This window comes from Podarcis gaigeae (genome assembly GCF_964106915.1).
Source record: "Podarcis gaigeae genome assembly, chromosome: 10".
Lineage (NCBI taxonomy): Eukaryota > Metazoa > Chordata > Lepidosauria > Squamata > Lacertidae > Podarcis > Podarcis gaigeae.
The window spans coordinates 73,839,641-73,864,161 of record NC_139686.1 but is presented as its reverse complement, the minus strand read 5'-3'; the positions used below and the strand labels follow the sequence as shown (position 1 = coordinate 73,864,161).

The 24,521-nt window shown below is 44.2% G+C and overlaps 1 protein-coding gene and 1 long non-coding RNA gene across 7 annotated transcripts in view; one reads left to right on the top strand and one right to left on the bottom strand.

Annotated features, from left to right (window-relative positions):
* Nucleotides 1-24,521, bottom strand: part of FRMD4A (FERM domain containing 4A) — a 418,655-nt gene that overhangs the window by 221,422 nt on the left and 172,712 nt on the right. The window lies entirely within an intron of this gene.
* On the top strand, nucleotides 188-1,265 carry LOC310825780. The gene is made up of 2 exons (XR_014555533.1): nucleotides 188-268; nucleotides 539-1,265. It is a non-coding gene; the product is annotated as an uncharacterized lncRNA (long non-coding RNA).

Genomic DNA, 24,521 nt, shown 5'->3' with positions numbered 1-24,521 from the left:
TGAGCTGCGCTCACCATTGTGAGGGATGAGGGAGTGGTGGCGATGCCCCCCCAGCTGCTGCTATTGTCTGTAGGTTGACTGTGATGTCACAAAAACATTTGGCAGCTGAGCTGGTATAAATGTGGGTCAAGGCACAAGCCTCGGCAGTTGCCCTCCCTAGAGAGAAATGGGCAGCTCGGTGGCACTGGGTCTCCTGCCCTGTGGCGGCAAGCTGGGAAGCGGAAGGAGGCAATCGCCCAGTGCTGGGATGCTGTGGAGCAAGGAGAAGGCAAGTACAAAGTTTACTTGCTGGTGGGATCGCTACTTGAAAGCGACTGGTTGATGTCTGGCAATGGACCTGGCGAGGCTGCAGCTGGTGGGTGGTTGTTGGAAGAGCTTGCATTCAGACTAGTGGATGCCGCGAGGCTACGCTGGCTGAGATGGATGCAAACTGGTTTGGAAGCCTTGTTTGTTAACAGGCAGCCAAACAGAGGAGGAGTCTGGGGGGACGTTGTTGGATGGTGGCCATCCCACTCAACTGTTTGCCTTTGCCTTACAGGGATGTCCGGAGCCGGTGAGGTTTTCCCCAAGTCCCGCCTTCAAAATCATGAAGAGAACTGCAGGACGTCCATATTAACATCGGAGAAATGAACGCAAAATACTGGCAGTGAGCAATGGACAAGGCCGTGGCCATACCTGAGAGAAGGAGCTTTGAAGGGAGACTGCAGGCGGACATCTGCTGCATTGCAAGTGCTGGGGCAGTGGGGAGAGAGAAGAAAATGAGGGAGGAAACATTAGGCCACATTAGGCGCACCATTGGAAGTGCTATGAAGACGCTTTGAACAGGAATGGCTTCCCCTCAGGGATTCTGGGAACTGTAGGTGGTTAAGGGGACGGAGAGTTGTTAGGGTGGTTAAGGATTAGGATTTGGGTTAAGGTTAGGGTTAGGGGTAGGGTTCCCTTCTTGTCAGGGAACTCTGGGAGTTGTAGGTCTGGGAGGGGAACAGGGAGGTCTCCTAACAACTCTCGGCACCCTTTTCAAACTATAGCTCCCAGATTCTTTGGGGGAAGAAGCCGTGAGTGTTTAAAGTGGCTTCATGGCGCTTTAAATGGTGTGGATGTGGCCCTGGACTTGGTCACCCCACTGCCTCTTATTATTGAGGAATCGAAAGGATATCTCCATTCAAATCTCTCGGAAATAGGAAACAGGAAGAAGAAAGACTTTGTATCTCATGTCATTTTGAAGTGTCTTAACTTGAAATGCCAATAAAGGTATTTGTATTGTATTGTATTGTATTATGATTAACATGGGAAGTGGAATGGTAAAATGTTAATGAGGTGGACGCGATACTTCTGTAAACTGGTATGTTTCTTGTGGGCATGGAAGGAGGGACTTGCGGCCGGACCAGCGACTTTATAAGATGGGTTTTTCCTGATGATGTGCCTGATCTTGGGTTACCCCACCTGCAAGTGTGTATAATAAAAAGGTTTCCTAATTCACCCATTTTGTCCAGATCACTTTATTTAAAAGGATCCAGAGAACTCAAAGGAACCAGTTTATTTCTCTCTCACAAAGGGCAAAATAAATAAATAATACCAATCCCTCAACTGCCAAAACGAATGGTCTTGCAGCACTGTAAAAACAACAGATTTTGGGGAAACTTTTTAAAAATGGGAGGGTCATGGGGCCTTGGTTTCTGAGGGTGCCATGGAGTCCACATGCCACACGTGTCACAAGGGGGGCTCCTCTGTCATCATTTCTTTATTAACAAGTGCCCCCCCTTGAGGCCCAGTTTCCCCAGCCCTTTCTATGCATGGTCTGTCACGAACAGACATAGCGGCTGAGGGGAAAGAGGCAGTTTCTTATTCTAGAATTTCAAACACAGGAGGGCAGGACGGGGATATTTTTCAGCCCAGGGGCTGCATTTCCCTCCACACAACACTAGGCAAATGTACAAATGAACAGAGCAATGAAAGTTACAGATAGGTAGCCATGTTGGTCTGCCATAGTCAAAACAAAAAACAAAAATTCCTTCCAGTAGCACCTTAAAGACCAACTAAGTCAGTTCTTGGTATGAGCTTTCGTGTGCATGCACACTTCTTCAGATACGTATCTGAAGAAGTGTGCATGCACACGAAAGCTCATACCAAGAACTGACTTAGTTGGTCTTTAAGGTGCTACTGGAAGGAATTTTTTTTTTTGTTTAGAGCAATAAAAGCAAGCCTTATCTTTGCAGAGGAAGCTGTTCAAGGAATGACATGCAGAGAGAAAGCACCAAACCCAATTAAACCTATTAAGAAAGTGGTTGTTCAACCCCCTGGAATACAGGAAACTCAGCTGAAATTTAGGAAAGGTTTGTATTTCTGAATGTGTTTATAGCATCCACATTGCTATTCAGAATACTCAAAATGGGGGGGAGGACACCTCAGCTGCACACCCACCTCCCTTCCCTGCCAGCTATCTCCCCCTCCACCACCCCACTGGCATTGCATCCTCCCCCCAGGCCCTCCCCAAAAAGCTCGCTGTGACCCAAGACGTTTTGCACTCACCTGAACCCTTGCAGGGAAGGGGGCGGGGCACAATGGGAAGGGAGGGGCAACCGGGCTGCTTAAACCACACCCCTTTTCCAACGGAAGCGGCATGGGGGGTCAGTATCCAGCACCCCCTTCTCTGCCTCTCTTGAACTCTTTGACTTTAACCCTTAAGACTATGCAAGTGAAACAGCCACCATCCCTCCCTGAGCTTTTCAGCAAGGTCTTCCCTTTTTGGGGGGTGGGGTGAAATGTACTTTTGTTTAAAACGTGAGGAGGAGAAAGGGAAGAATAAAGACGCAGAGTCAGCTTCCAGGACTGATGAAAAGATTGTTTAGCCTTCGACAGGCAATTCTTTGAAAATAAATTAGAGGAAGGGTTACACGCCTCAGCCTTCCCAATGCACTTTGGTATCATTAGCACAAATGGAATACGCCTCTGGTATTTCTTTTCATTTAAGGTGCCCTGAGAGGGTAGGCATATTATTCAGCAGAGCTTGTATTTCCCTTTCCGATAAGATGTGGGGAGAAATACCAATCTCATGACTCCATGGGTGGTTTATTCAGGGGCGGGTGGGGGGACGTTTATACTCTGCACACACATTCTGCACAACTCACAAGACACTACAGAAATAAACTGCCTGCTTGGCATGAAAGAAGCCAAGCCACATGAGATGAGGCCTTGTATTGGCTTCACCCCAAGTCTCCCTCCCAATCTCACAAGGCCAGGAGATGCCAAGCTATGCCCTTGTGATATTTGACTTTGAGGCCATGGCACCCAGCAAGCTTCCTTCTGTGCCTGCTGTATTCTCCTTCTCGGCAGGCATTGCCACAGGTCAGCGGGAGCATTTTCTTCCCCTCATCACAACTGACAAAATGGCACCACAGCACTTGGGCTTGCCGATCAGAAGGTTGGCGGTTTGAATCCGCACAACGGGGTGAGCTCCTGTTGCTCTGTCCCAGCTCCTGCCAACCTAGCGGTTCAAAAGCACAAAGTGCAAGTAAATAAATAGGTACCGCTGTGATGGCAAGGTAAATGGCGTTTCTATGCGCTCTGGTTTCCATCATGGTGTTCCGTTGTGCCAGAAGCGGCTTAGTCATGCTGGCCTTAGTCATGCTGACTCGGAAAGCTGTCTGTGGACAAACACCGGCTCCCTCGGCCTGAAAGCGAGATGAGTGCCACACCCCATAGTCGCCTTTGACTGGACTTAACTGTCCAGGGGTCCTTTACCTTTTTTTACATGGGGTGGGGAGGAGTGGGGGGGATTTGATTCAGTTCTCATTTAAATACAAATCTACCTAATTCACACTGAAACAGTACATGGACTGAAACATAGCCATCCTTTGAAATTCACACCTCTCCAAATTTTTCATTGCAGTTCTCCAGCCAAGTAATGTGTACAAAAATGCATATGCTAGGGTAAAGTGTCCACCACGATGCAAATAAAAACATAAACAAATGTGTATATTGAAGTGTATGGGGTGTTAGGGAAGGGGTACTCCATCTGGTGGGGGACACATCATGCTTCTTCTGGGCTGGTTTGTCCGCTTTTGGTCTCCATCCTGCACTCAGCTCTCACCTTTGGCTCCTAGAAGCTGTCAGCATGCGACAGTGGCCACACCCTGGGAACGGCTTCCACTGGCCGGCTAAACCAGGTGAGGGGAGCCAATGGATTTTAAACCCTCAGTGAGTTAGGGACTCACTGCATGTGAAGACAAGCTCTGGCAGATTGGGTGGACGAAACCAAGAATGGGTCCAACCGTCAAGACAGGTGTTGTAGAGGGAAGTGAGGGTCCTGTCAACCTGGGAACATAGCTGATCTAGGAGAAGGAAAGCTAACCTCTGCTGCCTTGCAGGATATCTTCAGGAAAAGAAAAGGTTAAGGAGTAAACCCTACAAATCCAGAGGGGAGTCCCCAAGATGGCTTCTTGTATGCCTCCTTCTGGCAGCCAAGCTGGTGCCAAATGTCTTATTCGGTTTTCCTATCAACCCCATCAGTGAGGCCAAGAGAGTCTTGTCATCTGGGCAGCCCAGGACCTCCATGCACACTGCCCAGCCTTGCACCCAGGGAGGTTACTTTGGCACTGCTAACACAGCAGATTGGCTTCATTCCCAGAGGCACACTCCACTGTCTCTCAAGACAGACGGATGCTAACAAGAACATTAGGGGAAATTTGTAGTAAAATGCTGATTAATTTTCATGGGAATTTTTAACACCCCCTGCCCCCATAATTGTTGTGGAAATGTGGAGGACTGAACCAAATGCTAGAAACTGAATAAACCAAACAAATCTGCTTATTTGAGTTAACCAGGGCTATTGACTGTTTGGCTCCGAAGCGCCCTCTCCGATTGCATGGAGCCCGGAGAGCCCCCGTGGTTTTCCACGGATCTGAGGGCAATGAAACAATCGTTGAGACGGCTAGAGCGCCAGTGGCGGATAACTCATTCTGAAGCTGACCGGACACAGGTTAGAGCTCAACGTCGAGCCTACCAAGTGGTGATAGCGACGGCGAAGAAGAATTTCTTCACCGCCTCTATTGCATCTGCAGAAAACAGCAGCAGGAGACTTTTTCAGGTGGTTCACAATTTAGCGGAACCACCTGCAACATCGGGGCCCAGTACGGGCCACATGTTCTCCTGCAATGATTTTGCAAAGTTTTTTGCAGATAAAATCGCTCAGATTCGGGAAGAAGTAGACTCCTCCGTGGGAGCAGGTCCGGGGCGGGAGAGTGCTAGAGTTCTGTCTGGTCAAGTTGAGTGGGATCAATTTCAATCTGTTACCTCCGAGGATGTGGACAGGCTGCTTGGACGAGTGAAACCAACCACCTGTCTCCTTGATCCTTGCCCATCCTGGCTTATAAAAGCTAGCCGGGAAGGACTGGGCGATGGGCTTCGTGGGGTGGTGAATGCTTCCCTCCGTGAGGGAGCCTTCCCAGACCCGCTGAAAGAGGCGGTTATCAAACCACGTCTTAAAAAACCATCTTTAGATGCGGCCACGATGGCCAACTATCGCCCAGTCTCAAATCCACCATTCTTGGACAAGGTGATTGAGTGAGTGGTTGCTGAACAACTCCAGGCACGCCTGGAAGAAGCGGACCATTTGGATCCCTTCCAGTCGGGATTCAGGCCTCATCATGGGACTGAAACTGCCTTGGTCGCACTGGTTGATGATCTCCGGCGGGCTAGGGACAAAGGTGAGAGCTGTTTCCTAGTTCTGCTGGATCTCTCAGCGGCATTTGATACCATCGACCATAACATCCTTCTGGACCGTCTTGAGGGGCTGGGAGCTGGGGGCACTGTCATACAGTGGTTCCGCTCCTTCCTCCTGGGCCGTGTTCAGAAAGTGGTGGTGGGGGATGAGTGTTCAGACCCCTGGGCTCTCACTTGTGGGGTGCCTCAGGGTTCTGTCCTCTCCCCCATGCTTTTCAACATCTACATGCAGCTGCTGGGAGAGATCATCAGGGGGTTTGGGCTGGGTGTTCATCAGTATGCGGATGATACCCAGCTCTACCTCTCTTTCAAATCAGAACCAGTGAAGGCGGTGACGGTCCTGTGTGAGTGTCTGGAGGCAGTTGGAGGATGGATGGCGGCTAACAGATTGAGATTGAATCCTGACAAGACAGAAGTACTGTTTCTGGGGGACAGGAGGCGGGCAGGTGTGGAGGACTCCCTGGTCCTGAATGGGGTACCTGTGCCCCTGAAGGACCAGGTGCGCAGCCTGGGAGTCATTTTGGACTCACAGCTGTCCATGGAGGCACAGGTTAAATCCGTGTCCAGGGCAGCTGTGTACCAGCTCCATCTGGTACGCAGGCTGAGGCCCTATCTGCCTGTGGACTGCCTCGCCAGAGTGGTGCATGCTCTGGTTATCTCCCGCTTGGACTACTGCAATGCACTCTACGTGGGGCTACCTTTGAAGGTGACCCGGAAACTACAACTAATCCAGAACGCAGCAGCCAGACTGGTGACAGGGAGCGGCCGCCGAGACCATATAACACCGGTCTTGAAAGACCTACATTGGCTCCCAGTACGTTTCCGAGCACAATTCAAAGTGTTGGTGCTGACCTTTAAAGCCCTAAACGGCCTCGGTCCAGTATACCTGAAGGAGCGTCTCCACCCCCATCGTTCTACCCGGACACTGAGGTCCAGCACCGAGGGCCTTCTGGCGGTTCCCTCACTGCGAGAAGTCAAGTTACAGGGAACCAGGCAGAGGGCCTTCTCGGTAGTGGTGCCCTCCCTGTGGAATGCCCTCCCACCAGATGTCAAAGAGAACAACAACTACCAGACTTTTAGAAGACATCTGAAGGCAGCCCTGTTTAGGGATGCTTTTAATGTTTGATGTATCATAGTATTTTAATATTCTTTTGGAAGCCGCCCAGAGTGGCTGGGGAGGCCCAGCCAGATGGGCGGGGTATAAATAATAAATTATTATTATTATTATTATTATTATTATTATTATTATTATTATTATTTTTCCTACATTGAAATAAGAGCCAGTTCTGTCATAATAATTATCCTGCATTTATATCACTTCTGTGTAAGAAATGGTGTGTTCATTCCCATGTATGAAGAATGCAGTGTGGCAGATCTATTTATCTCATGGGGCAGTGAACAAAGTTATATCCCACATAGGAGAATTGCTATGCATGAAAGGAGTCTTCAGCACATAAGAGAGTCTCTGTACGATTAGGACTGCTTTCTGAGGCTGGAATTCTCCACTGTGTTATAAAAGTCTACAAAATCCTTTCCCAAGGGCACATTGTCTACAGTCTTATTGAGCACCTTGTTGATGAAAAATTACTAGAGCCCTTACTGCCTGGATGGCTATTTATCTATACAAAACTGGAGTACATTCATACTACAAAAGTGTATTGGTTTTAAATCTAACTGATTTAAAACCAATACACTTTTGTAGTATGAATGCCACAGCTTATTCCGAAAAATATTGGGCACTATAGTTTGGTGGAAATCTTCTTGGTGAGAAAATGATGACCTTTGTTCATGCAGAAAAGGGAATAGGTTTTGAACTGGTTTAAGTCTGAAATGTATCTATGCCATTAATAAAAATTGGCAGATTGGAGAGCCCTGACCTGTACACTGCATAGGTGAAGAAAATTTGGGGAAAGAGGTGGACTGGAAATGCAACAAACAAACAAACCTGCAACGTGGGGGCAAATGAGCACTCTCTCACGTGCACTCTGATGTTGAGTGAGTGCTTGAGCAGATTGTCCTCATTTTTTGTTTTGTTCCTTCTAAGCTTCTTAGTGTGAAGGCAGTTATCCCAGGGCTTCATATCATGTAAGACAGATGGCCAGACCAGGAAATCAAAACCTCCCTGTTTGCTTTATGGGGCTCCTTGCCTTATTTATGTAGTTTTAAGTGCCAGTTGTACTTCATACTTTGCCTTCAGAGAAAAAAATAATGAAACATTTAAAAAACTGCTCCTGGGATTGGGGGAGGAGGTGATATCACAGGTACCAGCCAATCCACACCACTGACAGCTAGTTTCTGTTGTAGACTTGCAGATCCAGTTATTTCAGGGATTGACCCAGGAGATGAAAAAGCACATTTGAACTGACCACAGCAAGGCCTATAAATCTGTATCTGCTCCATTTCCTTAGTTTTACATAGAATTTAAGTGGTGTGCTTTATTTCAGGTTTGCTAAACCTGTGGCCATTCAAACCATTTCAAAATGATAGGCAAACATACTGCTTTTCCCCACCCCATTCCCCATGAAGTAGGAATCCCAGCCTGCATTTTTAAGATAAATAGCCCTCAGTCTGACACATAAAGACGGTTGGGTTTTGGTGCAGTCTGCAGCAATCAGTGACACACTACCCAACTGAGATGTCTATTAATAATAATAATAATAATAATAATAATAATAATAATAATGATGATGATGATGATGATGATGCACTGTCAGACTGAGGTGATTTCCAGAAACACGATTCTTCAATCTTAGCACTCAGATCGTAGAACAGAGTTGCTGCTTATGGAGGTGCCCTGGTTTGCACATCTCTTTAAACCATAGTTCAGCTTAATTGGGGTTTAAAGATGAGCACACAGGATGCAGGTGCACAGGGCTCAGATGAGACACTCTTTGCTGTTTCCCTATGCTTGCTGCTCCAAGGTTTGTTTCTTTCCAAACAAACCATGAGATGAAATCAAAGATTGTTCTTGACTTTGCTCATTCCTGGTTTGGGAGAAACAAAGCATGAGCCCAAGCTCAAATGTAATGCCAAGTTGGATCATGGTTTGCTCCCAGAAGCATGGCAACAACAGAAGACGCTCCCACAAATTGAGCAGCACGCACCAGCACTCTGTGTGATCCGTAGTTTAGTGTCCCTTGAAAAGGGATAATTGGGAACTCACTTTAAGCACCCAAGTGTTCCTTTATAACCACGTTTCATATGACATCAGGTGGGGCGAGGGTGGGTGTGGGTGTGGAAAAGTGGGCTCTCAGGCCAAATTGGGACCCCTGACAGAACAAATTTGGCCCATGGGATGGAGGCATCCTAAAAGAATGAAGAAGAAGAAGTTGAAAGCAGAATTAGGTGAAAGCAGAATGCCGAACAGCGAAACTAGAAAGGAATTAAAAAGAGTTAGCTATATCCATGACTTCACCAGGTAGTTGTAAGGGGAAATTAAGATGAAGGTCTGTACGCACAGATCTAGGCATGTAGGTTCTGCGTGATGAGGTCTCCTGCTTTCCCCAGGGTTCCTGGATGTGCATAAAAGTTGTGCAGGCCTCTGGGGCTGATGATGTAAGGGTCAGGGCTGGGGCTGGCCTGTTAGTTGCCTGAACAGACTAAGGAGGACCAGGGCTTGGAAAGCAAGCTCAATATTTTGAAGTAATAAGACGAGCAAAGTCAGAGATATGGAAGAGGAGAGGATGGTATAGCAGCAGGAGAATAAGTGAAAACTCAAAACAAGAAGCACCATGTTGTGAGAGGAGAGAGGATGGAAAAGAAGAAGGAAGAGTAGCCTAGAGAAGATTATCTTCCTTACACTTCTTCAGTTCTAAGGCACTGAAGAAGAATACAGTTGCTATGACTTCTGGCCTGTTCTTCAACTGGTCACCTTGCCCAACATCCTACCCCCTTCTCATAGTCAGAATTCTAAGTCTGACATACAACACACAGGAAGAGGATGGCCCAGGTGACCAGGGAGGATAGGGGGGATGTGCAGTGGTTGCACCTTCTCTTTGGGATTAGAACATTTCAAGGTAAATGCACCATTTCTAGGCAAGGACTTTGCAAGCTTATTGGGAGGATCCAGCTAACTCTTTCTAACTCTTTGCCCAGTCACGTTGCGTGGAGGCCTCATTTCACCCAAAGTGACATTTGAGATGGTTTTGAAGGCCCCAGCTTAGACAAAATTGCTAAGGAAACCTTTTTTAAAAGTGTTTTGATTGGGCTGATGGAATTTTAAAAAGTGGGGCAGGGAGGAAAAAGAGAGCCTAAGGCAAAATGTGACATAAATTTGGAAATTCATAATTAGGGAAAATATCTGAAGAATGCTAAGGGAAGCTAAAATAATATCTGTGGGAGTAGCAAAAACTATACGTTACACACCATGGTTTAACGATCAGTTTGCCACCATTTTTACTGGAAGAGCACTCTGAAACCTAGACATTTAGCAAGTGACATTTCCTGCACCACTTATTTCCAGGAAAGACTTCACACCAGCATAATCTCTGTGTGTCAGGATGCTGTTCACAACTCAGGAGCAGCTCCAGTAAAAGACTCGCCCGCTCCTGCTATGCTCCACCACAGAGTCATGTGGCCCCTGTGCATTTGAACAGAATATGCTGGGATACAAATGACTGCACAGAGCATTGCTTTTCAAACTAGGAATGTTTATGCTCACATTGAAATGCCTTTTATGTTTCTTTCACAACTGCTAAGACTATCAGTGATCACTGAGTTTTCCTTGCATATTTTTAAAATTATTACAGTCCAAAGCAGAGGGAGATGGGTGGGGCAAAAAACAAATGCCATACTGGTGAGCAATCAGAATTAAAACTGTGGTAAAACTGCTCTCAGTAAAGCTATTTCCCATGACACAACTGCATTCAGTATAACCCACAATTGGACAGGCTGCCAATCACTTGCTGTGTTTGCTCAAAGCAGGGCTACTTTGAAACCCTAAAGATCACTTAGAGCTTTCTCTGGTCAGGCTGAAAAGGAATAATCTACAAACACCTGAGAAATGAAATTTTATTTCAAGAACAGACTTATTGCAAGATATAACTGGGGTGGGGAAGGAGTAGGGGGAGTGACGATAGGAAAACTGGAAATAAGCAAAGTTTGCACTGAACGTGTCTGAAAACGAGGCTGAAAACCCAATTGTGTGAGAGACCTATTTCTGAATAGCCCTATTCATGAAAAAATAATTCTTTCATCACATGAATTATCAGTTGGCCTGGTCATGTGCCAAACCTGGTTAAACCAAGTCATGTTTACCCAAATTTCCTCCTGCAATTTCTATTCCTTCATCCCCCTTTCGATATCCAAGAGTTGTTACATGCTCCTATGTTCCAACAATGGCCATGCCCAATTACTGAATGTGCCCCATGTGTAAAACTGGCTGTGGCTCTCTGATAAGGGTTCGCTCAGTGACAGACCCAAGTTAAATGGTTAGGCCCTGTGTGGTAAGTATGTATTTGGGAAAGGGAAGATGCCACTTGTTTTGCAAATTGTAAACCCAAAGACCCAATTCAATACACTATCAACTAGACTTCCCCAAGCCTGCCATGTGTAGGAGGATGGCTGAAAACAAATACATCAGAAGCAGCTTCTGTGCCATGGTGAGTAAAGCTGTCCGCATAGAAATTCCCTTTTCAGACCATACAACTAGTTGCTCTTTTTCTCCTTCCAAACATTCCTTTCCTACAGCCAACAGCTTCACACACAAATTGTGGAAGGTGGCCAGGAGGCCATCTTCATGGTGTGTGCAAGGCAGACATACGCAGCTTATTGCCTGGTGCAAGGAACTGCTTTGGGACGAGTCAGGGGTTAAATAATGATTGGGGGAGTCCAGAACCTTTAATAGCTGCACAGAGCAATGCATTTTGGCAGGTGAATCTTGTTATACAGGGATGAAAATCCTCTTCTCCAGAATTATTAAAGGTATACGCTAAAAGCCCTCTAAGGGCAGTCACACTTTATCGACTTAAAACTCAGTGAGGTAGTTCCCTCCTGCACTTCAAGTTGCCTTTTACATTTCTGTATGCACCATATGATTACATTATTTGTTTTCCCTGCATTACCTGATTTGTTGCTGTGCATCTGCAACCACCCCAACCACTATTCTATGAAGCCACTATCTATGCATGCACAAAAGGTTTCTAAAATGTACACCTCAACTTACATTTTAGAATCAGATGTAACTTGGTTTAAGAGAAAGTGCATCGACCAGCAGTATTTCTCTAGAAACTGCAAGATACATAACGAACTGTGGCCAACGTCATGAATTCTCTGCTTCAGACGCAAGTTGTGGAAGTTTACCCAAGCCACAGTAAATGGTGCACAGCCTAAGGTGGCATCTGTATACATATAAAAGACGTTCTGAAATTACTTTTTTAAAACTGTTTTTAAAATACATTGAATTTTCCATAAGGATACCATTGCCGTCTAGTGTCACATTGTATATTGCACTTTAAACACCCTTAAAACGTTTTACTTACAGCTGTATAGCTGAGTCTTTAGTTACTTACAGAATGAGTGGCCAACCTGCAGCACTGACGTCCTATGGGTTGCCAAAGTGGTGAAAAGGATGTGGTGGCACCCCTGGGCAGGAACAAGAGGGTTTGTGGGTCTGGCTAGGGCAATAAAAAACCTTGCCTCCCCTCTCCCCTTCTTCTCTAGAACTGTAGTGGGAGCGGATGGCGCTCCTCCCTCACCTGAGGGTGCACAGAGACATTGCTTGGCGAAGAATCCCACAAGTGTCTCTTCCCCTCCCTCCTACAAATGCAATATTAATGCATTAACTAACTAACCATTTGCTGCCCTTTCATGGCACCTCACTCTGCCTAACGCAGGGTGCTCACCTACTCTGTGAAATAACTCACCCCTTCCTTCCCACATTCCACAGTCTGATCCCTCACTGACTTACACTCAGACACGTGTGCATTTGTAACTCTAGTAAGGAAAGACACCATTTTGAAGCAGCTCTCAGGGTTCATTGTCAACTTTTGCCCACAGAATATGGTCAGACCCCTCAATACCTGCTGAAATATGGAAGCTAACAGAAAATCAAAGGCTGTTGTGCAGGGAGCGTATTAAGCAAAACCCCTGGAAGGTTATTCAACATACGGACGTTCAAAGGAGACCTAGAATATATGGCAAAATCACCCCCAAGCAAATGCTCCTCTGAGAAACAATGTACATATCAAATTCACATCATGTAAAATCTCTGGGGAAACAAAAAGAGCTTGTTCTGGTGGAAGGGGGCGGGTCTCAAACAACACCTGATATAATTAGTTCCACTGAGAATACAGTTTGTGAAATAAAGGGTGATCAGGTAAACCAGCAGCTAATAGGAATGGTGAAAAATAGGACTCCTGTCTCCTCCCAGCTCCCTTACCCACCTGGGAATCCTGAGCCCATTTGAGCAGAACCGCAAGCTAAGAAATCAGGTTACATTTCACTTCCAATCCTCCGGAGGATGATTATAAAAGAGGCAATTTGCCTTGTTAACTCTCCCACCTACAATCAGAGCTTAGTGGTACTGGGAAGCACTGAAGAAAATAATCTTTCAAGGGCTTGATCCACTCAAGGTTAATGGGTGAGAGGCTTTCTGGAACTTGGCATGCAGCCACACATATCTTGATTATTTTAATGACAGTTTAGGTTTAGCAGTGTCTTTGGGTGACCGGATGCCAACAAAGAACCAAGAAGAAACAGGTCCAGTTTTTCCTCTGCTTCAGGTGAGAAGACTCACCTGGCAAAATTTCTTCCTGTCCATAACTTATGCAAAAAGTTTGCCTTTAAAAAACAAATTTTGGGTCCCAGCCAGTTCGAGTCCTACTCAGAGCAGACGGATTGAAATGAATGTTTGTGGCTAATGAAGGTTTATTCCTATTAATGGATGCATAACTGAGTTGGGTACAGCATATTTTGTTAAGATATCTTGTGCTCTCTTCACTTCCCAGAGTAGCAAGACATTTTATAGAGGGACACATGAGTGCTTGTTTGGATGAGAGAGCACTGGAGACTTGGGATGTCCTTGCAATACTTTATTGACAAATATATGAGCGGAGCATCGAAGAAGCAAAGAACCGCTCCTGCGGCCGGCAGCCCAATCGCGAGTCCTGCTTAGGATTTGAACAAAGGTTCTTCACCTGACCCTCCCTTCCAGACTAGGCTGCAAAAAGTCTCCACCCACTATATAGGGTATTATAATGGGTATTATATTCCAAGCCTGGAAAAGGATTCCCAGTTTTCACATAACATATTATTAACAGTCTTCTGCCAAATTCTTGACACACCCTGCACCCAAGTCAGGCATTACTGTAGTGTAGGAAAAGCCACAGAGTTTGGACCATTCACAGGGCTACAAAGAGAACATTGATTCCTCCTTCTTCCCCATTTTCTGCTTCCCAGCACTCATACCACATCTATGGTCCACATATGTTTATCCATACAGAAAAATGTAAAACAGAGGGTTGAAGAGGGAGAAAGAGAGAGAAATAAATAAATAACTTAATGGGGATGATAAAGATTGGACATTGCCAATTATTCTTCCTCTTATGGCAAAAACTAAACTGAGACAGGAAGTCCTAACTTGCTGGCAATATTCCAGCCCACAGAGATCAACCAGAGGGTCTCTGATACTACACTCTAAGCATTTGGCACAACAGACGGAGTTTATTTGTAATGTAATTTATCCTGGAGGCTTCCAAGCTCCTGCTCCCAATTTTAGAAACATTAGCTTTTTCAATGGTTTACATTTTCCCACCACTTATGTGAGAACTGAAATTTTCCCCTCAGAAATATGTGTCCCTGTGTCAGAGGGCTTTGCCCTAAAAATATCAGTAGGAAGACAAGCTAAATATAGTACAGAATCAAAACTTCAAATTCTTGAAAAGCACCCAATATAAGCAGCCGTCTAGGGAACTAATGCAAGGAAATGTCTATGCGGTCTCAGAGAGATTTTATATATGTACATTTTCTATTATAGTAGTCCTATATTGCTAGCCCTAGATTCTGTTTATGTAGAGTTCAAAGGTAGGATATGAGACATTCCAGCTTCAAATAATCTGCAATATGCTGACTTCCAAAAACGGAGTACCACAGGGTTCCATCCTAGGCCCGTTGTTCTTCAACATCTTCATAAAGACTTGGACAAAGGAACTGAAGGGATGCTCATCAAATTTGCTGATGACACCAAATTGGGAGACGTAGCCACCTTCACAGATTGGAAAACTGGGCCCAAATTTACAAGATAAGTTTCAGCACTCACAAGAGTGAGGTTCTGCACTTAGGCAGGAAGAATCAGATCCACAAATAGAAGATGGGGGACACCTGGCTTACTAGCAGAACATGTGAAAAGGGTCTAGGGGGGTCATTCTACAAAGCAGCTTGGGGCTGGTGTTGCTTCAGTGGAGTCGGGAGTGAGGGCTGGGCACAGTGGTCTCCATTCACCCTCCACGTCCCACCTCCCTGGCACCATGAAAACATGCTTCACCGCTGCTCACACAGGCTGTCCCTTGTCTTCAGAAAAGACAAATCTGTCGTGGGGAGACCCCTAACTCTTTTTTTGACAACTAGCTCTATATTCCAAAATTATATACCACTTAATGTTTTTGCCACAGATCTCTACACACTTTACAGAAATGATAAAACAAAAACACAGTAAATGAAATAAAATAATACAAATAAACATCAGAATAGAAGAAATGTATTGTAAAAAGGCCATTATCTAAAACATAATTTTCCACAGCTATAAAAGAGAAAGTGACATTAAGTATGGTATTTTCTCCCCACAGACAGTTCAGTGAATTTTTATAAAAGTTGAACATCCAGATGACCAGAACCTGCATAAAATGTTACTAAATTCTAAAAATGCAGCATGGCTGCATTTGGCTAATGGGCTGGAGGTCCCCACCCATTTGTAGCCAATAAAAAGCACAGGAGACAAGATGGAACCTCATGGTACCCACAAGCTGAAAGACATGGTGTAGAACAGCCGTTCCCCAGCATCACTTTCTGGCCCAGCCTGCCAGATGAGAAAAGAACAACTGAAGATCAGTATCCCCTGCTTCCATCCCAGCTGAAAAACATCCTTCTGAGGAAGTGCCTGAGCCATGCCCCTCGCCAAGGTCAGAAGAATGTAGTCTCCACTGCGTCCTTCACCCAGGTAAAGTTGGCAAGGATGTGAAGTAGACACCCACTTTATGAAAAAAAGCAAACCTGCCTCCTTCCTTGAAGTTATTCTTTTAGCAGGTGGATGCTATTTTGTTTTCAAACGTGATTGTCTCTGGCTGCCAGGGATGCTGTGAGAACCTCGCTGTTTCTGATTTAAGCTGTTTGTTTTCTTAATGACTACATTCAAATTTTAATGTCTTATGACTGTTTCTATTGCTTTTTTATATAAAACCATTTTATTTTTATTTTATTATGAATTGCTTTGAGTGCCAATTTGCACAGAATGCAGCTTATAAATGTAATGCATCTAGGCTCCAATGCGACCTTGTTTACTGACTCCACAATCCCTGCATAAAACCGCCAGTTTCCAATTGCCATACTGTCTGGACAATGAATGCTAACTGGTCTATGAGCCCTTGAAGATATACAGTATTGGTTTATATAATTTCCAGGGAGGGGCCCACAGTTTAGCCCTCAGATTCTCTGCTAGCAAAATCTCCTGGGCCCAGCGGTTCTAAGTAGTGTTGGAAAAATGACCACAAGAATTACACATGTAGATGAGTTTACAAGTTAAACCTCACAACAGGCATCTTGTAACTTTTGCCAGGTTTCTGACAGGAGATAGTCCTTAGTGGCCGACCAGATGCGAGTTTATGGTGTCCAAGAATTTGACCTTGGATAACTTTTTAAAAATTGAAACAAAGCATTCTCGAAATGTAATGCAGAAAAACCAGTTTAAACGACATATGGTCAGCTGATTTTTGAGGAGTAGGTGAGCAAACTGGAAGTGATGGATGTCAGAAATAGTGTTGCTGAAAGAAAGAGAGAGAAGGAAGGAAGGTTTGCCTGTGCAAAAGGGGAAGGTGAAAAGCCAAGAGGGTTAATTTTGTTGGAAAGACTTCATCCTGAGAAAAAGAAGAGGGTGCATTTTCTCCTCTCCTGCGGGGTGAGCCTAGCTTCCTCACACCCTTTAATACTGTAAATAACAGATGCATTTGCTTCCGATTTTCAACTCTGACCAGTGCATTGCACAGAGTGTTTGTGCCACCTAACACACTGCAGTATTAGGTACTGCTGGTTGAAAAGTACTGGATTAGACAGTGCCAACTGTACAGGTTGCATCAAGGCATATTAGGACAAAAAAGAGCAGCAGGCACTCTCTGAAAATGTAAAAGCCGTCAGTCATTCATATCTGATAGGGGTTTGCACCGATCACAAGCCCAGACTCCAATTCAACACTCTATAGAAGACCCCAATTTGGCTCAGACCCATTTGGATGCTGCCTACTTTGACATGGGGGGGGGGTCTGAGTTATATTTATTCCTACCGCACCCCATTCACTACTGGGATATTTTTAAAAGCTATGTTTTTCTTTTAACATCATTGCATGCAATGTGTAGACATAGTAGCCTTTCCAGAGCAAATAAAGCACGACAGATTACAGGCAATAGGTTCGGACATTTTGTACTGGACAACTCTAAAAAAAAATCACCAAAACATCTTGATTTTGGGCCAAAATTGGATGAAATTTGCAGGCAAGTTTGCTCCTTCTGAGGACATGAATGCTGCCAATTTTCACAGTAGTCACAGATTGTCACAGTAGTTTTCCTGCAAAAGCAGCTGTCACCAGGTTTGGGGTAGCTGAAAATGACAGCATTTTGTGGGCATCTGGTCTGAAAACTGCAGACATGAAAGAGGTGACCATGGGTAAGAAACCATTTTGTTTTGTCGAACTAAGGAGCAAGGCACAGAGCCCGGATGGAGGGAAAGTAACTCTTTAAGAACTTTTAAGAAATGTGCATTTGTCTCTTGCAAATATAAAATTGAAAGGGCAAAATTGCTTCACAAAACATAAAAAGCTGTTTTAGATGGAAGTAGGTCATTGGCCCAATGAGGCCAAAGGTTTCCAGATTATTTTTTAAAATGTTGTTTTGGGGAAAAGAAGGGTGAATTCAGATGGGTTACAGAAATTGTAGAATTTCTTGTAGAGCTGGGGTGCCTTATTGGGAAGCAGCAACAATCTCTCTCTCTCCCCCCTTTTCAAAAACATCATCAGGCTATCTCTGGTGGCTGGGCAGGCACCTTTCAATACACAATCTCCTCTGCCCAGTTGCGTCATAACATGGGGCACAGTGGGTGAAAAAATGGGGACTATCTGTTTTTATCCCACCGTGCCCCAGGAATGACATGAGGCCATAATGACATGTAGCTGATGAGTGGGGATCAAATACTGCTTTTAGGAAGAATCACCTGCCACCAGTGCAGAACTGAACCCCATCATGCTGCCCATAGATTTGAGGGAAATTGCCTCACAGGCTGAATTGGACCCCCTGGAGCTCCATGACTGGCACACAGACCAGATGTTCCTCATCCCTGGACTTCCGGAGGCGGCGCCAACGGCAATGGCGGTCTCCTTCTAACTACGAGGGAGAAGCTCCGCAGAAACCGGGTCTGTCCACAACGGCGCAGCGGAGACCCTTTAAAAAACACTGGCGGGGGAAGCCAGCGGCCGTGGGACTCAGCGGGTGCCAGAAGCGCCCCTCCAAGTAGCAAAGGGGCTCCGGAGCGGAGCGGGGGTGGCGCGGCACTGTGAGTCGATCACTACTTCTGTGGAGTGAAGCCGCAGCAGCTGTTGCCGGAGAGCGCTGTCCTTTCTTCCTTGAAATTCGGCTCCAACCTACAACCCGTGAGTAGGACTTTGCAAAATTGGAAAAATCAAGGGATTTGTTCCTTTGATTAATACAAAGGATTTGAACTTGGCTCTGAAGCGGGAAGACGCAAAAAGGAAGTCCGTCTTCCAGTTTTGTAGACAGTATTAAAGCAAAGACTGTTGGAACTAAAGAACCAGGAAAGTTGAGTAAAAAGATTTGATTTTAATGCCAGATTTTAATGCCTGCATTCTCATGAGCAGTGGAATTCTTACGGAATTCCATTCAGTGTTGTGTTTCTCTCCAGGGTTGGAGCCAACTGCCACCAGCCCCAGTCAGCATGACCAGTGGTCAGAGATGATGGGTGCTGTAGCCCATCAACATCTGGAGAGAACTCCATTGGCAAAAGTAAGGTGTGTCAGGTCCCTGAAACATATTTTCTCCTTTAAAACAATAAACTAAAAATACAAGCAAGTGCTTACAAGTGCTTACTTAAATAAGCATTCACATGGTACTTTAAAAAATGGGGGTAAAGGCTGCAGGCCACCTGATGCATGGGAAGGAGAAGATTGACAACCCAATCAGCACTTGAATCTGAGGATGAAACATGAAGGTGAAAGGCTTGCTGTGCTGCAGGAAATACCAACAACACACCAACCTTTGTTTAAAGTATCTTTGCATGCCCCTTAAGCCCTTTGAGGAATGGTGAGATGCAGGCCTAGTTCATAAGTTTATTTTGTCTTAAGCAGTCAAACAACGCTCAGGCCATTTGGCTTTCACTATTTACTTAGAAAGAGGCTTGCCCTGGGAGGCTTGCCCTAGTCTTCCGTCTGAGCTCATTGCCATGGCACTTTAGTTTCAGCTTATTTGGGGGCAATCCGTGTTGGTGAAGAAGCAAACAGCAGAAGGAAATGGGCCTTTGCCAAGGCAGAAACACTCTTGCTGGCTCTAAAAAAATCTGGGGAAACCAGGCTAGGGAAGGTCATAAAGCACAATGTAAACTTTATTTTAATATGCCTAGTGAAAAAATATTCAGCCGAAAACTTAATGAGCCTCCTGTACTTTCTCAAACGTAGCTATGAAAAGCCAGCCAGGTGCAGTTCCTTTGCTTTCTCAGACAGATTTTTATCGTCGTATCAGATTATTTTTCTGGCAACTAAGAGTTTTAAATGTTTTAACCCCCCCCCCCAAAAAAAAACCACAATGAAACTGAGCAAAATGATTTTAGGAGGGAGACACAGGGAAAAAAGTAAAGTACTTTATTTAACATTTGGGTCTAATTATTCCTTTCTGGGACTTTCTCTCTCTTCAGTAAGAAAAGCTGCTTGAGACTCATAAATGCTTAAACATGTAACTGTAAAGTCTGAAGAGTCTCCAGGGGCTGCAGAATCTGCTAATTTTCAAGGCAAAACACTGTAGAGCAATCACAGTTCCTGCAACACCTTTACAACATCCCGCCTGTACTTCCTGTGGCAGTTAACTTCCATTGACACAATCCATGTACTTCCACAGTGTTCATTACCTTATGGTGCTCAATGCGTAGGGCAGATCACAAAGAGCTCAAATGTTATCAAAAAGGTCCCAGCAGCTCATTCTGAACCCAATAGAATCGGCTGAACGGTACTTATCTGGATTCTTACTGGAGCCAAATGGCAGAGCATGAGACCCTTAATCTCAGGGTTCTGGGTTTGAGCCCCACGTTGGGTGAAAAAAATCCTGCATTTCAGGGGGTTGGTCTAGATGACCCCTTTCAGGTCTACAATTATGTGATTCTTTCTCCCTAACTAGAATAAATATCCAAGTCTGGTTCCTTGAGATGCCAAATTTCTCTGAATACCATTCCACCATTAATGATGTTCACCTTTTAACTGTGTAGAGTAGGATTTGTCCTTTTTTCTATTTATTGATGGCTGAACACTTTCATTATTCTTATGTGCTATTCTGTCTAATGGATTTTAATTGTTTGATTAATATGTTTTGTGAAAAGTGATGAACAAATACAATAAATAAAAACTATATATGGTAGCACATTTTCATTTGTTGGGGTGTTTGTTGTTGAGTAGTCTTCAGAGATTAGCAAATTCTAACAGCCCTGGACCGAACAAATTTAAATAGGAAGCTTTTTGGGTGAGTGACCTAAATTCTCCTTTCTGTCATCATTATTGTTGAGTGGGTGTTAGATTTGTACACACTTGTCCCATCAGAACAGTTACCTTCAAAACATGTCAGAAAAACGGGCACTATCTGTTTTCAGTAAACACAGAAAGATGTCTTATATTAGCAATGTTAATCTGTTTTGGATGAATCCCAACTCAAATCTGGCAGATTCTGAGTGATTTGAGGCTCTTTCAAGATGCCCCAGGTGTCCTTGGATCATTCTGCTCCTGAAGTCTTGGGGCTGCCTTGGAGCTTTGGAGATTCCAGGTAACTTAGGCAGATTCAAACTATCTTTCTCTTTAGAATGATTACATTTCCCAAGCTTGCCACATAAGGACAGGGAAGAAGAAGAGAGGGAAGAAGAAGAGAGGGAAAGAAGCAGGTATCATTTTCTGACTGATAGCTCTAGCTACTAAGGACAAAATGACTTTTCCAGGGCTGTAGAAGGAAAGAACTTACACACCATCCATTGAGCAGAGAGCAATCCCCCTAACTCCTTAAGGCAGTGGAAGACAGAAGTGCCTGGTGTGCTCTGGTCCATGGGGTCACGAAGAGTCGGACACGACTAAACGACTAAACAACAACAACTCCTTAAGCCTAGGTGGTCTAACCTCCAGACCAATGGGCTGCAAGAGTACTTTGACACAGAACCTGCGGGTCACACATTGAATTACATTTCCATATCACAAATTAAAGTGTGTCTGCAATATAGTTAAATATATTAAATATGTATATTAAATAATACTAAAGACATAAATATATTTAATAATCTTAAATAGCATGACATGCAGAGCAATATCTGTTCCATGCTATCCCCAGCCCCAAGCTACTACAGCAGGACAGAATCCTTCCAAGAACGTCTGCCGCGTATTTTTTTGAATTTTTTTGAACACTGCTGCTGAGGGCCCCTAAAAAGGCCTCGGGGGCCACATGTTGGTGCCTTAAGCCCTGCACTAATTCTTCTGTAATGTTGGCAGTTTACTTATCTAGGGTATGCCATTTTAGTACAAATTATATCCCAAACCATAGGGAGGTAAGTGAATGCCTCAAATCAACTTTAAATACTCCTAGCACAGAACCCCTGCACCTATCTTTCTGGAATTTTGTATTTTTCTTATTTAGAGGAACCTATATGATATATGCTATTTTCATACAAACTGTCCACAAAACAATAGGAAAGAGTCTCTCATCCTAACCTATCTTGCAGACTGGTTGTCAGGTTAAAATAGAGAGGGGGACAGCCATGTGCACCATCTTGAGCTCCTGGGAAGGAAGTTGGGATGTAAATACAGTTATAGTAGTAGTAGTAGTAGTAGTAGTAGTAGTAGTAGTAGTAGCAGCAGCAGCAGGAAGAAGAAGAAGAAGAAGAAGAAGAAGAAGAAGAAGAAGAAGAAGAAGAAGAAGAAGCTGCTACCAGATCCTTTTAACTGGAGATGATGGGGACTGAATTTACATTTCCACATGCAAAACATCTGACATGGTACCATCAAGCTCTTTTCTTGTTTTTCCTTGATCAATTCTTACACAAGTTTGATTCCTCATGATGTTTTGATAACTGGATTCCTGATTGGTTTGTTTGCTCCATGTTTAAGGAATGGAGTGAAGAACTGGTCCCAGGATTTTTATTATTCTCCTTGCCAACCGATTCTTGTTTCTTGTTTTTCTGTTGCGTGAGCTTCCTGTTAGTGAATAGAGCATCCAGATTGCTCTGCTAAAATAAATACTGAAATTAATTAGCATATAGAAGAACTGAGTCCATCTCATCAAGGAAATTGTTCCTGACTTACACTGGAATCAGGCCTTTCTCCCTCCATAGTGACTTGTTAGCTGTGAACTGAGCTCACTCCACTCCTCAATCTCTGTTTCCTCAAGCTCTGTAGTCTTGTAACTGGCTAGATGAATGTGAAACATTAATACCTCATGCCTGAAAGCAAAAGGAAATGCAACTACAGAACTCAAATCTCACATTTATTTAGCCAAGAATGAAGTTATAAATCAAGAACTATATATTTTGCAAATGTTAAATGGTATGTTTAATATTTCAGGCCTCATCTTTCATATGCACATTGATCATTCTTGTCTCTATAAAATGCCTGTAAAATGTAGTTCTCAAGCCTGGATGACTAATCCCTGTGAAATATAATAAAATATCTTCAGCCAAATAGAAGAATGTGAAATTTCACTTAACGGTGCATACGGATTGGTTTATTTTCAATCCAGCCATTCCCACTTATCTGAATCCCTACTCCATTCAGCAGCCAGCCTCAGTCAACACTCTGGCAGCAGCCTTTTGGACCACTTGAGGCCTGTAGACTCCATCCAGGCGCTGCTCCAAATAGAGGGCATCACGCTAACCCAGCCAAGAGGCTAATGAAGTATGACGTAACAAATTCCATCATGGTAGCAACTGTCTATAGCTGGAATCCAAAGAAAAGATATGATTCACAGAAAAGAATATATCTCATAAATCAATCTGTGCAGCTTATTGGGGCCTCTTCTTCCTCATGAGACCGTTTAATCTATCATAGTAGCCACATATTAAAATAATTCTTCTCTTTAAAGATGGTGTTGTTCTGGTAAAAAGGGTTGAGGTTTCTTAGAGGTTTTTGCCTAATGTCTTCAGAGTCACAGGGCTTGTAGGTTGAAACAGCAGAGGAGATTACAGTGTTGTGGACAACTGGAGAGTAGACAAAGCATTATTTCTAACAAGTAAATAACTAGCAGATGAAGACAGCACAGCCTGGAGACCACCAGTGTCTCAACTGCACTGAACTTTCATGTCAGCCTGTCAAAAGAATTGCACTTTGACCAGCACTTTTTTGCACCAGATCAGCACAACTTCATGATGTAAACGCAGCTTGGGGGGGTTACATTTCACCAGTCTTTTATGTAACTGTGGTCCTTTATCACTGAATTTGCACACCAAAAAGCAGACTTGGGATATGTCATTCAAGTTGGGATCATGAGATTTCATATCCACATTTGGGAAGTGTCCTCCAGAACCCATGAGGTCAGTTGCTGGAAGTGATGACCAATGACAGCTTGTATAGAATCTGGGAGATGGAAAAGCTGGGGAACCCAGAAGTAAAACAGGCAGAAGGTATAGAATCACAGAATTGTAGAGTTAGAAAGGACCATAAGGGTGATCTAGTTCAACCCCCTGCAATGCAGGAATCTTTTTGTCCAACAAGAGGCTTGAACCCACGACCTTGAGTTTAAGAGCCTCATGCTCTACCAACTGAGCTATGATGCTTGTGTTGACCAAGCAAGGAAGAAAGCCAGGCCCTTTGAGCGACTCATCTTCAATAACCATTAGCAAGCAATCATGTATAAAAAAGTTGATCACTTAATAGTCATTACAATATGGTCTGATCACAGAGGAGTTATAATTTCAGATGCCGGTCCAAACCATCTCCTTGAACAAACTCCTTCATCTCAGTTTCCACCATCTCTGAAATAAAGATTCACCACAATGGGATTATTCCTAATCCTGAAACTCTTATTTAACGGATTCATGCAGATATGTTGATAATGGGGGGAAAAACTGATTGACTTCACCTCTGGAGAAGACAACTCTCAGTTTAAAGAAGAAAAGGCTATGTTGTTATCTTCTAAAGTTGAGGACCGCTCTGCAGTGTATAAATGTAAATAAGCGGAACATGCAATTAAGTGGAACAGAGGAAAGGTTAAAACAAAAAAAATTCCTTCCAGTAGCACCTTAAAGACCAACTAAGTCAGTTCTTGGTATGAGCTTTTGTGTGCATGCACACTTCTTCAGATACAGAGGAAAGGTTGTTTGGTTTGCAAAACTGATGATTTGTATGTGTCACTAAA